The 15834-nt window shown below is 49.1% G+C and overlaps 1 protein-coding gene across 5 annotated transcripts in view; it reads left to right on the top strand.

Annotated features, from left to right (window-relative positions):
* Positions 1-15834, top strand: part of ZFYVE21 (zinc finger FYVE-type containing 21) — a 51841-nt gene that overhangs the window by 16640 nt on the left and 19367 nt on the right. The gene's annotated exons all lie outside the window — the stretch shown is intronic.

The following is a 15834-nucleotide window of genomic DNA, read 5'->3' on the forward strand; positions in this document are numbered from 1 at the left end:
TATAAGTACATCTTCACATATATATAGTAATACACGCATATATACACACGTGTGTGTGTGTGTATACATATATGAACTGTGTGTATATAATATATGTGTGTATATATATCTAAATAGATTATCCATCTCTCTCTCTCTCGAGACATATATATATATATATAATACTTGGGTCCTCTATTACCCCTTAGTACCTGCATTCTCTCTGGAGAGTGGAGAGAGAAGGGAGTCAGAAGTACCCCCAGAAATCTGCGTACCTCTTGAGAGCCAACCTCCTCCAATCATCCCAAACCAGAAACAGTGAGGGCTCGTGGATAGAGCCTGGGCCTGGGAGTCAGAAGGACCTGGGTTCTGATCCCGGCTCCTCTGCTTGTTTGCTGTGTGACCTTGGGTATGTCACTTCATTTCTTGGCCTCAGTTACCTCATCTGTAAAATGGGGATTATGGCTGTGAGCCTCCAGTGGGACAGGGACTGTGTCTAACCCGATTAACTTGTTTCTATCCCCAAGCTTAGAACAGTGCTTGACACATAGTAAGTGCTTAACAAATGCCATCATCATTATCATAAACCCCTTGAGGCAACTCCAGCACAAAGTTCTTACCTCCTTATTTATACCTGTCATCAGCAATTTGCATATATGCATTTATTCAATTTTACATTCACTTACTTATTTTGATCACTCTGCAGTTGCTATGGTCTCTCCCCACAACTCCTTCCGCACCCCCAACCCTTCCACCTTTTGCTTAATTGGTATTTCCCCAGCATTTTGTTCAGTATATTATACAGAGTAGTTGCTCAATAAACGGTAATAGTAGCTTACTGCATGCTGAGCGCTGTGCTAAGCTCTTGGGAGACTACAGTTCAACAGTAGACACATTCCCTGCCCACAGTAAGCTTGCAGTCTAGAGGGGGAGACAGACATTAATATAAATAAATTGCAGATATGTACATGAGTGCTATGGGGCTAGGGTGGGTGAATAAAGGGAGTAAGTCAGGGCAACGCAGAAGCGAGAGGAAGAAGAGGAAAGGAGGGCTAAGTCAGGGAGGGCCTCTTGGGGAGATGTGCTGTCAATAAGGGTTTGAAGCCGGGCAGAGTAACTGTCAGATTGGAGGAGGGAGGGCGTTCCAGGCCAAAGGCAGGAGGTGGGCGAGAGGTCACGGTGAGACAGATGAGACTGAGGTATAGTAAGAAGGTTAATAGAGGAGTGAAGTGTCCGGCCTGGGTCACAGTAGGAGAATAGGCAGGTGAGGTAGGGGGCAAGGTGATTGACTGCTTTAAAGGCAATGGTAAGGAGTTTCTGTTCGAGGCGGACATGGATGGGCAACCACAGGAGGTTCTTGAGGAGTGAGGACATATGGCTTGAGTGTTTTTGTAGAAAAATGATCCAGGCTGCAGAGTGAAGTATCATCTGGAGTGGGGAGAGCCAGGAGGCAGAGAGGTCAGCAAGGAAGCTGATTCAGTAACCAGGGCGGGATAGAATAAGTGATTGGATTCATGTAGTAGCCGTTTGGATGGAGAAGACAGGGCGAATTACTATGATTAAATTATTGTTAATATTATTATTACTATTTTTACTATTATTGTTATTACTGCTGTTACCATTACCAGGTTTTCTGCAGAGTATTGTGAGTTCCAGTTGGTAAAAATGTAATTAATAGAGATGTATTCTACTGCTAAAGTGTTCTGGGTTTACTGGAGCCAGGTGGAGTTCAGTCGATCATATTTATTGAGCACTTTCTGTGTGCAGAGCACTATACTAAGAGCCTGGGGGAATATGGTATGACAGAGTTGGTAGGTGTGTTCCCTGTCCGTAATGAGTTAATCTAGAGGGAGATGCAGGCATGAATATAAATACATTTTGGATATTTAAGTGCCATAGGATTGACGGAGGGGTGAATAAAGGGAGCAAATCCAAGTGTGAAAGCGAAGCAGAAGGGAGTGGGAGAAGAGGAAATGAAGGCTTAGTTTGGGAAGGCCTCTTGGGGGGATGTGGTTTAAATGAGGCTTTGAAGGTGGGGAGAGTGAGGTATGTCGGATATGAGGAGGGAGGACATTCCAAGCCAGAGGCAGGATGCAGGCAAGAGGTCGGCGGCGAGATAGAGGAGATGGAAGTACAGTGAGATTTTGGGCATTAGAGGAGTGAAGTGTGTGAGCTGGCTTTTAGAAGGAAATCAGGAAGGTGCAGGGTGATCGAGTGCTTTAAAGTCAGTGGTAAAGAGTTCATCTTGGAAGACTTCTGGGCAGTGGGGAGATGGTTTTTCCTCCCCAAATTTAGAAAGATGAGGGAACAAAGAAAAATGAGAACATTTTAGGTGGGGCCTCCGGGGTGCCTTAGGCTTCCAAGATGAGATTGCCCCGAGAGAAGGCCAGGAAGCAGGTCTGTGCATCAGAAGCCAGGTATGGGCCTGGGAGTCAGAAGGACCTGGGTTCTAAGTCTGGCTCCGCCACTTGTCTACTGTGTCACTTTAGGGCAAGTCACTTCACTTCTTTGTCCCTCAGTGACCTCATCTGTAAAGCTGGGATTAAGACTGGGAGCCCCATGTGGGACAGGGACTGTGTCCAACCTGATTACTCTGTATCGGCTCCATCACTTAAAACAGTGTCTAGCACATAACGTTTAGCAAATACCATAAAAAAGTCTGTCTCCCGCTGTAGACCATACGCTCCAAGTGGGCCAGGACTGTCTATCAACTCTGTTGTATTTTACTCTCCCAAGTGCTTAGTACAGTGGTCTGCACACATTGAGTGCTCAATCAATATTATTCCCGGGTGGTTGGGGTTTGGAGGACAGATACGGTGAGAGTGGAGATGTTGAGGTGGGATGATCCTCGGATTTGAGGCCTCGGGGACCGGTACAGGGGAATTGGAGACTGGTACAGGGGAATTGTATGCTGGAGTGGTTTGAACAAGGCCATCTACGTTCTGTCATTTCCCGTCAGCTTCCCACAGGGCAGTGAGCGCAGCGAGAGCCAGCAGAGAGGCAGGACGCCCCAGAGCACCTTCCCAAGCGCCAGGGTGGCCTCTGCCCACGCCAGCCAGCCTCGGGCAGAGCTGGATTGAGAACCAGTCCCTCTAAATCAGAAACTCACGAACACACCTGCTCAGTCCATAGTATTATAGTCAGCTGTATTGATTGAGTGCTTACTATATGCAGAGCGCTGTACTAAGCGCTTGGGAAAGTACAGTACAACAATAGACAGTCCCCTGCCCACAATGAGCTCAGTCTAGAGGATGAGCTTACAGTAAGTGCTAAGGGGCCCAGGTTGGGGTGAATATCAAGTGCTCAAAGAGACAGATCCGCATGGATAGGCGATGAAGAAGGGAGAGGGAGGTGGGGAAAAGAGGGCTAAATTGGGATGGCCTCGTGGAGGATTTGTGACCTACATAAAGCTTCGAAGGCGGAGAGTGGTGGTCTGGCAAAAATAGAAGAGGAGGGAGGCCTAGGTCAGTGGGCGGACGTGGGGAAAGGTTTCGGCGGCGAGATAGACGTGATCAAAGAACAGTGAGGAGGTTGGTGTTGGAAGAGCTTAGTGTGTGGGCTGGGTTGTAGGACGACTGTGGTAAAATAGGAGGGGGTGAGCTGTTTTAAAGCCGATCGTAAGGAGTTTCTGTTCGATGCGAAGGTACTGGGCAGCCACTGGAGGTTCTTGAGCACAGGTCTGGGAGTCAGGAGGACCTGGGTTCTAATACCCAGCTCCACCATATGTCTGCTGTGTGGCCATGGGCAAGTCACTTCACTTCTCTAGGCCTCAGCGACCTCATCTGTAAAATGGGGATTAAGACTATGAGCCCCCGTGAGACAACCTATGTCCAACCTATGAGCTTATATCTATCCCAGGGCTTGGCACACAGTAAACGCTCAACAAATAGCATTGTTATTATTATTTTTGAAAAGTGGGGAGAGGTGGACTGAACCATATCTATCCCATTCTGTTATTGTTGTTGCGAAAGATTGCATGGCCTGGGAAAATGGCAGCCCACCTGGTTTCAAGAAAAACCAGGGTCCTCTATGAGGGGGAACCCTGTTTACCTGGGCTGGCCATTTCAGCCATACTCCTGCCCCCCAAGCCAAAACACAGGCAATGTCATCCTCTTCAACGGGGAGGAATCACCGTATCTTTAAAGAGTTCTTTCTTCATCAGTAAGGACCATTCCCTCCCCTGGCGTGGGTAGTCTTTTCTACCCAGAAATGTAACCAGGGTTTGTTTCAGTAAGAAAAAAGCATTTCCCAGAAGAAAGGAATCAAAGGCTTTCTTTCGGTCGTCATTCTCTTTCAGTCTGTCAAAGTCTAGATATGGAGGCCGTCAAGGTCAAAATCAGGCGAAGGTTGATAGGCAACCACTGGAGGTTTTTGAGGAGGGGAGTGACATATCCAGAGCGTTTCTGCAGGAAGATGAGCCGGGCAGCGGAATAAGAACAGACTGGAGTGGAGAGAGACAGGAGGAAGGGAGATCCGAGAGGAGGCTGACACAGTTATCCAGCCGGGATATTATGAGAGCTTGTATCAGCACGATAGCCGTTTGGATGGAGAGGAAAGGGTGGATGTTGGCGATGTTGTAAAGGTGAGACCTGCAGGCGTTGGTGACAGATTGGATGTGTGGGGTGAATGAGAGGTTCTGTGCATCCTCCCCCGGGTGGTTGACCACAGGAAGCAGCATGGCCTAGTGGATAGAACACAGGCTGGGGAGTCAGAAGGACCTGGGTTCTAATTCCAGCTCAGCTTCTTGTCTGCTATGTGACCTTGGAGAAGTCACTTCACTTCTTTTTATATCATTTCTATTAATGTCTGTCTCCTCCTCAAGACTGTAAGCTTGTTGTGAGCATGGAAAGTGTCTGTTATATTATTCTCTTAAAGCACTTAATACAGTGCTTTGCACATAGTAGCTGCCCAGTAAATATGATTGCTTTGAGCCTCATTTGCTTCATCTGTAAAATGGGGATGAAGCCTGTGAGCCCCATGTGGCAACAGTTAGAGACAATCCCTGCCCAACAACAGGCTTACAGTCTCAATGAGGGAGACAGACAGCAAAACAAAACAAGTAGTCAGGCAACAATACCATCTCTGTACTAAGCGCTTGGAAAGTACAAGTCAGCAACAAAACGTAACTTGCAGCATTTTAAAGCCTCAGCCCGCACACAAGCGCGTAACCGTATATGCATCCCATCCGTAGGTAGTAGTATAAGTAGTATTTATTGAGCGCTTACTGGGTGTAAAGCACCATGCTGAGCACTTAGGAGAGTATGAGAATTAGACGTGGTCCCAATTTAACAATCTAGCAGAGGAGATAGACGCTAAAATCAGAAGCAGTTGAGAGGAAGCAACAGAGCTAAAAGATCAGGACGTAAGTGCTACCAGAGGGAGTGGGTGAGTACTCAAGAGCTTAGCTGATGTGGAATTGCTGAAGGGGCATACGTTTGTTGTTCCTGCTCAGATCATTCATTCACTTCATTCATTGTATTCATTCAGTTGTATTTATATGTTGTTCCTGCTCAGATCATTCATTCACTTCATTGTATTCATTCAGTTGTATTTATTAAGTGCTTACTGGGTGCAGAGCACTGTGCTAAACTGGGGAAAGTACAGTACAACAGTAAACAGTGACATTTCGTGCCCACAATGAGCTCACAGTCTAGAGGGGAGAGACAGACATCAATACAAATAAATAAAATCACAGATATGTACATAAGTGCTGTGGGGCTGGGCAGGGGGAAGAGCAGAGGGAGCGAGTCAGGGCGACGCAGAAGGGCGGGGAAGATGAAGAGAAGTGAGGCTTAGTCTGGAAAGGCCTCTTGGAGGAGATGGGCCTTCCATAATGCTTTGAAGGGGGAGAGAGTAATTGTCTGTGGGATTTGAGTAAGAAGGGTGTTCCAGGCCAGAGGCAGGCGGTGGGCCAGGAGTCGGAGGCGAGACAGGCGAGATGGAGGCACAGTGAGAAGGTTGACACCAGAGGAGCCACGTGTGTGATCTTCTGATGAGCAGCAACGTGGTATAGTGGAAGGAGCACAGGCCTGGGAGTCAGTGGACCAGGTCTAATCCCAGCTCCCCCAGATGTCTGCTGTGTGACCTTGGGAAAGTCACTTTTCTGGGCCTCAGATACCTCATCTGTAAAATGGGGATTAAGGCTGTGAGCTCCTCATGGGATTTTTTTTTTAATGGTGTTTCTTAAGTGCCTACTATGTGCCAGGCACTGTCCTAAGCTTTGGGGTAGTTACAAGCTAATCAGGTTGGACGCTGTCCCTGACCCACAAGGGGCTCACAGTCTTAATCCCCATTTTACCGAAGAGGGAATTAAGGCCCAGAGAAGCCAAGTGTCTTGTCCAACGTCACACAGCAGACATTCGGTGCAATCAGAATTAAAACCCAGGTCCCCTGACTCTGGGGCTGTGTCCAACCTGATTAGCTTGTATGTACTGCAGCACTTAGTGCGGTGTCTGGCACAGAGTAAGCACTTAGGAAGTTAATTTCAAGGCAAACAAAAAGCTCTTTTTCCACCCAATCTGCTTCCAAGTACAGTCAGCTTCCTGATATGGGGGCTACATTCTTGGTGAATCATATGATAAGGAAAACACATGTTATGATGAGTTTTAGCTTGTGCCATACATGTGCAAGACTGTTTGGACATCTCCTTGGGTTCAATCCAGACCTCGGCAGATTGTCAGAAGGAAGCATGATAAAAATATATTTTAAGGGAAAACTGTCTCTATGTTTGGTCATGGCTAATCAAGATCATTGCTTCCCAGAGAGCTGTTTAATAATAATAATAACAATAATAATAATGGTGTTTAAGTGCTCATTATGTCAAGTTCTGTTGTAAGCACTGGGATAGATACAAGCTAATCAGGTTGGACACAGTCCCTGTCCCACATGGGGCTCACAGTCCTAATCCACAGTTTACAGATGAGTAAGTGGGAAAGTGGAGTGACTTGCCCAAGGTCACCCAACAGACAAGGGGCGGAGTTGGGTTCAGAACGCGGGTCCTTCGAACTCCCAGACTAGTGCCCTATACTAGGCCATGCTGCTTCTTGACTAGCTGTATTGGGGACGAAAGAATACAATCAAAGCCAGTACAGGTTCCTCCCCCCACCAGGGTTTCTCTTGCATTTCTCGTGGCAGCAACCGTGTGATAGTCGTCCTCCCTTCTTATGGTTTGGGATGTACTAAGCCCCTAGTTCATTGGCCGGCACAGCAAGCGCTCAGGAAATTCTACTGATTAATTTGGGATGGATCATCTCAAAGCTTTGAATTTCTTCTGGCAATCCATCATGCACCTGCCTACCACACATTTCTATTGATACTTGGATTTGCTCCCTTTATTCACCCCTTCCTCATCCCCACAGAATTTATGTACATACTTATAATTTATCATTTATATTAATGTCTGTCTCCCTCCCTGGACGCCCCCAGCTTCGTTGTGGGCCCGGAACGTGCCCCCCAACTGTGTCGTGCTTTCCCAAGTGCTTAGTACAGTGCTCTGCACACATTAAGCACTCAATAAATACGATTGATTTTGGCTAGCTTAATCAGTGCTATTTATTGAATGCCTCTTGAGTCCTAAGCACTACACAAAGTGGTTGGGAGAGTACAGCAGAGAGATTACAGTGTAATGGAGAAGACTGACAAAAAATTCATTACCGAAACATTGGAGCAGGAGAATGAACATATTGCAGGGGATCATACACATTTGTGAGGATGAACTCAATAACTGTGCAAAAAAGAATCTAAATAAAATCACAAAAATATAGACAAGTGCCGAGGTTAGGAGGAAACTACATAGGCGCTAAGGGTGGTGGTTATGATGACACAGCTGAGGTGTTGTGAATTAATTGGGGAAGGCTTCCTGGAGGGTTTTTTGGAGGTCTCCGATGGGTTTGTGGTGGGAGAGAGTTCCAGTTGGGGGGAATGGTGTGAGCCTAGGGACTCGAGTGCGATAGCCAAGAATCGACTTCCTTTATATGGCGAGCAAAGAGTAGGAGCTAGAGAGAGGTGGGTGAAGAGAGGTGACCTACTAATGGTGGAGAACCTTGAAGCTAAACTGTAGACTAGATTGTAAGCTTGTTGTGGGCAGGGAATGTCTGTGTTTATTGTTATTTTATCGTCTGCCAAGCGCTTAGTACAGTACATGCTCAATAAATGCAATTGATTCACTGGCTGAAGGGAGCTGAAGAGACCTTTGAAGCTTTAAAGAGTTTCTGCTTGATACCGAGGGGTTGGGGAGCCATTGGAGGTATTCGAGGAGCAGGGAGAGCTGTGAGCCGCGGGATGCTTCCGGATGATAGATGTGAGCAAAACAAAGCGTAGACTTAAACGGGGAGAGGCTGGAGGTCTCATTGAAGGCTGTCTCCTCCAAGAGGCCTTCCCTGACTACGACCTCCTTTCCTCTTCTCCCACTCCCTTCTGCCTCGCCCTGACCTGCTCCCTCTGTTCATCCCCCCCCTCCCAGCCCCACGGCACTTATGGACATATCTGTCATTTTATTTATATTAATGTCCTCCTCCTCCCCTCTAGACCCTAAGCTCGTTGCGGGGAGGGAATGTGTCTGGTTATTCTTGTTTTGTATTCTCCCAAGAGCTTAATGTGGTGCTCTGCACACAGTAAGTGCTCAGTAAAGATGATTGAATAATGAATGAATGAGGGATGAGGAGGCTGGTCTGGTAGCTGGTACTGGAAGACGAGCTCGGACAGGGTCGGTGGCTGAGCGGATACAGAGGAAGAGGCCGAGCTGAGGAACGATGGGCGGGAAGAACTGGCAAGATGAAGCCGTAGGGCGAATGTGACGAACATGAGCACTGAAAGACGGGGAGGAACCAAAAGCGTCGCCGGAGTTGGAGGTTCCTGAGGTCAGGAAACGGGGTGGCATGATCACCTGAGATGGGAGACCTAGGAGGAAGACCAACATTAGGAGGGATAGATGAAAAGTTTGGTTTTTCGACACGTCGAACTTAATGCTCAATGAATGTTTCTCTCTCTTTCTCTCTCCTGTAACCGTTTCATTAAATATTAGGTAAGCTCTAATTTTTCTTCCTTGCCCTTGCTCTGTAATTAGGCTTAGATCTTTATTAAAAAACTGTTAGTGCAGTACGGTAAAGGTAATAATAGGCTGTATTGACATTGCGTTCCATCAAGGGACTTGAAAGAGCTGTGCTGTTAAATCACTAATGCGGCATTCTGTAATAATAGGTGGCAGCTATTATCATTCCCCTTACACAGGGAAAGAAGGTTTGTGTTTGGATGGAATTCCCACGACGATTCCCACAGTATAAGGGTGGGGGTGAAGTCGGAGACTTCTTGCTTGCTTGCTTGCTTGCTTTCTTTCTTTCTTTCTTTCTTTCTTTCTTTCTTTCTTTCTTTCTTTCTTTCTTTCTTTCTTTCTTTCTTTCTTTCTTTCTTTCTTTCTTTCTTTCTTTCTTTCTTTCTTTCTTTCTTCGTATTTATTGAGTGCTTACTGTGTGCAGAGCATTAATACTAAGCACTTGGAAATTACAATTTGGCAACAGATAGAAACAAACCCTACCCAACAACGGGCTCACAGTGTACAAGGGGGAGACAGACAACAAGATAAAACATTCTGCTTCTTAATAATAATAATATTAATAATGGTAGTTATTAAGTGTTTACTGTGTGCCAGGCACTGTACTGAGCACTGGGGTGGATATAAGCAAATCAAGATGGATCTAACACCTCATCACGCCAGGCTGTCGCCAAAAGTTCTGGACATCGGCTGGTGTGAAATGAGACTGAGAAGAAATAGCATACATGACAATATGTAGTGGTTAGGGAAAAGGTGGTGTGGGGGTGCTTTGTGAGGACAAGCAACCAATTGGATTCTCTCTTCTGCAGGAGTTATTCTCCTCTGCCTACCTCAGTTTCAACAGTAAACTGGGAGGCTAAAGGTGCTAAAAACGGCCTTGTAGGAAAGTGCGAGGGGGTTGTGGACTCCGGTATTTCAGTGACCCTCAGCATGCCAGAACTAACCCAGTTTGCTCACCATCTGGTAGAAAGATCCCAGGCCTGATAGTCGGGAGACCTGGGTTTGAATCCCTGCTCTGCCACTTATCTGCTGTGTGACCTCAGACAAGTCACCTCACTTCTCTGTGCCTCAGTGACAGCAGCTTTCACTTGGGTAATAAGGAAAGGGTCTGGATATCACCTTCCCTCTCCCCACTCACAGCCTTCAGTCGGACCGGAAATGTGGGAGAGCCCCAGACCCAAGTTATAAGTCCAAGCTCCTCCAGACCAGCGTTGAAGAGACTCCATTTTTAGTGCCCCCAACCACCCACTCAGTCAATCGATCGTATTTATCGAGCACTGAACTGTGGGCAGAGTCCTGGACTAAGCTCGTAGGAGAGGACAGCATAACAGAGTTGGTAGACACATCCCCTGCCCATGATGAGCTTACAGTCTAGAGGGGAAGAGACGTTGAAACACATTAGGGATGTGTACATAAGGACTGAGGGGCTGAGGGTGGGGTGAGTAAAGGGGGCAAATCCAAATACGAGGGCAAAGAAGAAGGGAGAGGGAGCGGGGGAAAAGAGTGTAGGAAAGCTTCTTGGGGGAGATGTGATTGTAATAAGTCTCTGAAGGTAGAGAGAGTGATCGTCTGTCAGATACGAAGCGGGGGGGAATTATGGGACATGGACACCCATCAAAGAGCAGAGTTTTTCATTATTTTTTTTTTCATTTTTAGACAACCTTTTCTTCCTGCGGGCCAACCCACAGATTACGGTATTAAGCCCGTACTATGTGCCAAGCACTGTATCACACCCCGGGATAGATGAAAGATAATCAGGTTGGACACCGTCCCTGTCCCTCACAGAGTTCCCAGTCTAAATAGAAGGGAGTAGGAGGGAATCCCCGTTTTACAGAGAAAATATCTGAGACACAGAGAGGTTAAAATACTTGCCTACGGTTACATAGTCGGCAATGAGCAGAGCTGGGAAATAAATGAAATCAGCCGGGCTGTGTACTACAGGCCTATCGATCGATCAGTCCTATTGAGGGCTTGCTGTGTGCGGAGCTTGGGAGAGTACAACCTAACAGAGTCGGTAGTCACATTCCCTGCCCACGAGAAGCTCACAGTCTAGAGGGGGAGGCAGACAGTATAAATTCATTCAATCGTATTTTTTAAGCGCTTACTGTGTGCAAAGCACGTACTAAATAAATAAATTAGGGGTCTGGATGTAAGTGCTGTGGGGATACGGACCTAGGTGTTGTTGGGATCTTTACCAGCCCAGGCCCTGCAAGAAAGCTGGGCAGTGGTATGCAAGGGGCAGCTCATCAGAGCTAAGTGTAGAAGAAGCCAAAGATCCAGCCGCTTGGTTCCCAAGGAGACCGTTTACAGCCCTGTGGTTTCCAGCATTAAAACTCTTGATTGTGTGCTGGCTAAGTCTCCTAGCCCTGTTTGCTTCAATCATGTCAGGGAGTCCTTTATTTTAGGCTCTTTATCTTGTAGAGCAGCAGCATGGCTTAATGGCTAGAGCACAGGCCCGGGGGTCAGAGGGACCTGGGTGCTGGTCCCCGCTCCACCACTGTCTGCTGTGTGACCCTGGGCAAGTCACTTCACTGGGCCTCAGTTTCCTCATCTGTGAAATGGAGATTAAGACTGGGAGCCACATGTGCGACAGGGATTGTGCCCAAACCTATTTGCTCGTATCGATCCCAGTGCTTAGTACAGTGCCTGGCACACAGTAAGCACTTAACAAATAAGACTTTTATTATTATTATTACTTATTTAAAAAGATGGTTTATAAGAGCTTACTCTGTGCCAAGCACTGTTCTAATCGCTGAGGTAGATACAAGCTAATCAGGTTGGACTCAGACATGGGGCTGACAATCTTAATGCCTGTTTTAGAGATGAGATAACTGAGGCCCAGGGTCACCCAGCAGACAAGTGGTGGAGTCAGGATTAGAACCCAGGTCCTTCTGACCCCCAGGCCCGTGCTTTATCCACTAGGCCATGCTGCTTCATTATTCGCTCACATGACCATTAGAAAGAAGCAAGGTAAATCTGGTTCTCTGGTGTGCTGGACCTCAGCTTCTGAAGTTGCTTTGGCTCCATCTGTGCCATCCACCCCCATGGGCAAGGTGGCTCCCAAGGGATCGTTTCTACAGCTAGAAAATCATGCTGGCACCAGACCGTGAGCCGGCCACTCCCAGAGTTGGGGCTTTTTGGTCTTTGTCTCCTCACACTCAGGGAGAGAGCAGAGGGGAGTCAGCCTGGAACCGGGCCCAACCCTGGTTGAGAAGCAGTGTAGTCTAGTGGCTAGAGCACCGGCCTGGGCAGCAGAAAGACCTGGGTTCTAATCCCGGCTCTGCTCCTTGTCTGCTGGGTGACCTTGGCAAGTCTCTTCACTAATCTGGGCTTTACTTCCCTCATGTGTAAAATGGAGATGAAGACTCAGCACCCTATGTGGGACAGGGATTGTGTGCAACCTGATGATCCTGTATCCATCCCAGCGCTTAGTACAATGCCTGACACATAGTAAGGCTTAGCAAATACCATCATCATTATTATTATCTGCCCTGCGCTTAGCACAGTGCCTGACACATTGTAAACACTTAGCAAAGACCATAAAAAATTATAAAAATAAAAAAACCCATGCCGCCATTAGAGATTCATTCATTCATTCATTCAATAGTATTTATTGAGCGCTTACTATGTGCAGAGCACTGTACTAAGCGCTTGGGATGAACAAGTCGGCAACAGATAGAGACGGTCCCTGCCGTTTGACGGGCTTACAGTCTAATCGGGGGAGACGGACAGACAAGAATGATGGCAATAAATAGAGTCAAGGGGAAGAACATCCCCTAAAAACAATGGCAACTAAATAGAATCAAGGCGATGTACAATTCATTAACAAAATAAATAGGGTAACGAAAATATATACAGTTGAGCGGACGAGTACGGTGCTGTGGGGATGGGAAGGGAGAGGTGGAGGAGCAGAGGGAAAAGGGGAAAAAGAGGGTTAAGCTGCGGAGAGGTAAAGGGGGGATGGCAGAGGGAGTAGAGGGAGAAGAGGAGCTCAGTCTGGGAACGCCTCTTGGAGGAGGTGAGTTTTAAGTAGGGTTTTGAAGAGGGAAAGAGAATCAGTTTGGTGGAGGTGAGGAGGGAGGGCGTTCCGGGACCGCGGGAGGACGTGACCCGGGGGTCGACGGCGGGATGGGCGAGACCGAGAGACGGTGAGGAGGTGGGCGGCGGAGGAGCGGAGCGTGCGGGGTGGGCGGTAGAAAGAGAGAAGGGAGGAGAGGTAGGAAGGGGCAAGGTGATGGAGAGCCTTGAAGCCTAGAGTGAGGAGTTTTTGTTTGGAGCAGAGGTCGATAGGCAACCACTGGAGTTGTTTAAGAAGGGGAGTGACATGCCCGGATCGTTTCTGCAGGAAGATGAGCCGGGCAGCGGAGTGAAGAATAGACCGGAGCGGGGCGAGAGAGGAGGAAGGGAGGTCAGAGAGAAGGCTGACACAGTAGTCTAGCCGGGATATAACGAGAGCCCGTAACAGTAAGGTAGCCGTTTGGGTGGAGAGGAAAGGGCGGATCTTGGCGATATCGTAGAGGTGAAATCGGCAGGTCTCGGTAACGGATAGGATGTGTGGGGTGAACGAGAGAGACGAGTCAAGGATGACACCGAGATCGCGGGCCCGAGAGATGGGAAGGATGGTCGTGCCATCCACGGTGATAGAGAAGTCTGGGAGAGGACCGGGTTTGGGAGGGAAGATGAGGAGCTCAGTCTCGCTCACGTTGAGTTTTAGGTGGTGGGCCAACATCCAGGTGGAGACGTCCCGGAGGCAGGAGGAGATGCGAGCCTGAAGGGAGGGGGAGAGGACAGGGGCGGAGATGTAGATCTGCGTGTCATCTGCGTAGAGATGGTAGTCGAAGCCGTGAGAGCGGATGAGTTCACCGAGGGAGTGAGTGTAAATGGAGAACGGAAGAGGGCCAAGAACTGACCCTTGAGGAACTCCAACAGTTAAAGGATGGGAGGGGGAGGAGGCTCCAGCGAAGGAGACCGAGAATGACCGGCCAGAGAGGTAAGAGGAGAACCGGGAGAGGACAGAGTCCGTGAAGCCAAGGTGAGATAAGGTATGGAGGAGGAGGGGATGGTCGACAGTGTCAAAGGCAGCAGAGAGGTCAAGGAGGATCAGAATGGAGTAGGAGCCATTGGATTTGGCAAGAAGGAGGTCACGGGTGACCTTAGAGAGAGCAGTCTCGGTAGAGTGGAGGGGACGGAAGCCAGATCGGAGGGGGGTCTAGGAGAGAATGGGAGTTAAGGAATTCTAAGCATCGATCGTAGACGACTCGTTCTAGGATTTTGGAAAGGAAGGGTAGTAGGGAGATAGGGCGATAACTGGAAGGGGAAGTGGGGTCAAGAGCGGGGTTTTTTAGGATGGGGGAGACGTGGGCATGTTTGAAGACAGAGGGGAAGGAGCCCTTGGAGATTGAGTGGTTAAAAATAGAAGTTAAGGAAGGTAGGAGGGCAGGGGCGATGGTTTTAAGAAGGTGAGAGGGAATGGGGTCCGAGGCGCAGGTGGAGGGGGTGGCACTTGCGAGGAGGGAGGAGATCTCCTCTGAGGATACTGCAGGGAAGGATGGGAAAGTAGGGGAGGGGGTCGGTGGGGGGGAGGGGAGAGGCGGAGGGGTGACTTTGGGGAGCTCAGACCTGATCGAGTTGATTTTCGTGAGGAAATAGGTGGCCAGATCATTGGGGCTGAGAGATGGGGGAGGGGGAGGAACAGGGGGCCTAAGGAGAGAGTTAAAGGTCCGGAACAATCGGCGGGGGTGACGGGCATGGGTGTCGATGAGGGAGGAGAAGAAGCTTTGCCTGGCGGAGGAGTGGGCAGAGTTAAGGCAGGAAAGGATAAATTTGAAGTGTGTGAGGTCGGCTCGGTGCTTGGACTTTCGCCAGCAGCGCTCGGCAGCTCGAGCATAGGAGCGTAGGAGGCGGACGGAGGAGGTGATCCAGGGCCGTGGGTTAGTGGAGCGAGAGCGGCGGAGGGAAAGGGGGGCGAGAGAGTCGAGATGAGTAGAGAGGGTGGAGTTGAGAGCGGAGACCTGATCATCGAGAGTGGGAAGAGAGGACAGGGCGGCGAGGTGAGGCGAGATGCTATTGGAAAGACGGATGGGATCGAGAGAACGGAGGTCTCTGTGGGGCAGCAGCGAAGATTTGCAGGGGGAGGGAGTGTGAGAGATGAGGCACGTGAGAAGGTTATGGTCAGAGAGAGGGATTTCAGAGTTGGTGAGGGAGGAGATAGTGCAGCGGTAGGAGATGACGAGATCGAGGGTGTGACCGAGTCGGTGAGTGGGCGCGGTATGGTGGAGGAGGAGGTCGGCAGAGTCGAGGAGGGATAGCGGGCGGGCGGCAGAGGAGTCGTCGGGTACATCCGTATGGATGTTGAAGTCTCCAAGGATCAGAGTGGGCAGAGAGAAGGAGAGAAGGAAGGTGAGAAAGGGGTCAAGGTGGTTGAAGAAGTCGGAGGTGGGACCGGGAGGGCGGTAGATGACAGCGACAAGTAACTGGAGGGGGTGGTAGAGGCGAATGATATGGGCTTCGAAGGAGGGGAAGGGGGGGGGGGAGGGATAGTGCGGAAGAGGCAACGGGGCGAGAGGAGGAAGCCGACGCCTCCTCCCTTACCGGTGAGTCTGGGGAAGTGGGAGGAGAGGCCTCCGCTGGAGAAAGCGGCGGCGGAGACCGTGTCTTCGGGAGAGAGCCACGTTTCCGAAAGGGCGAGGAGGAGGAGAGAGCGAGAGAGGGAAAGGTAGCTTACCTGTAATAGAGCGGGGGTTCCAGAGGCCACACTTGAAAGTAGCTGTGGGTGCAAGGGGGGAGGGGGAAGGGCGGGGGGAGGG

Source organism: Ornithorhynchus anatinus, chromosome 1 (assembly GCF_004115215.2).
Source record: "Ornithorhynchus anatinus isolate Pmale09 chromosome 1, mOrnAna1.pri.v4, whole genome shotgun sequence".
Classification (NCBI taxonomy): domain Eukaryota; kingdom Metazoa; phylum Chordata; class Mammalia; order Monotremata; family Ornithorhynchidae; genus Ornithorhynchus; species Ornithorhynchus anatinus.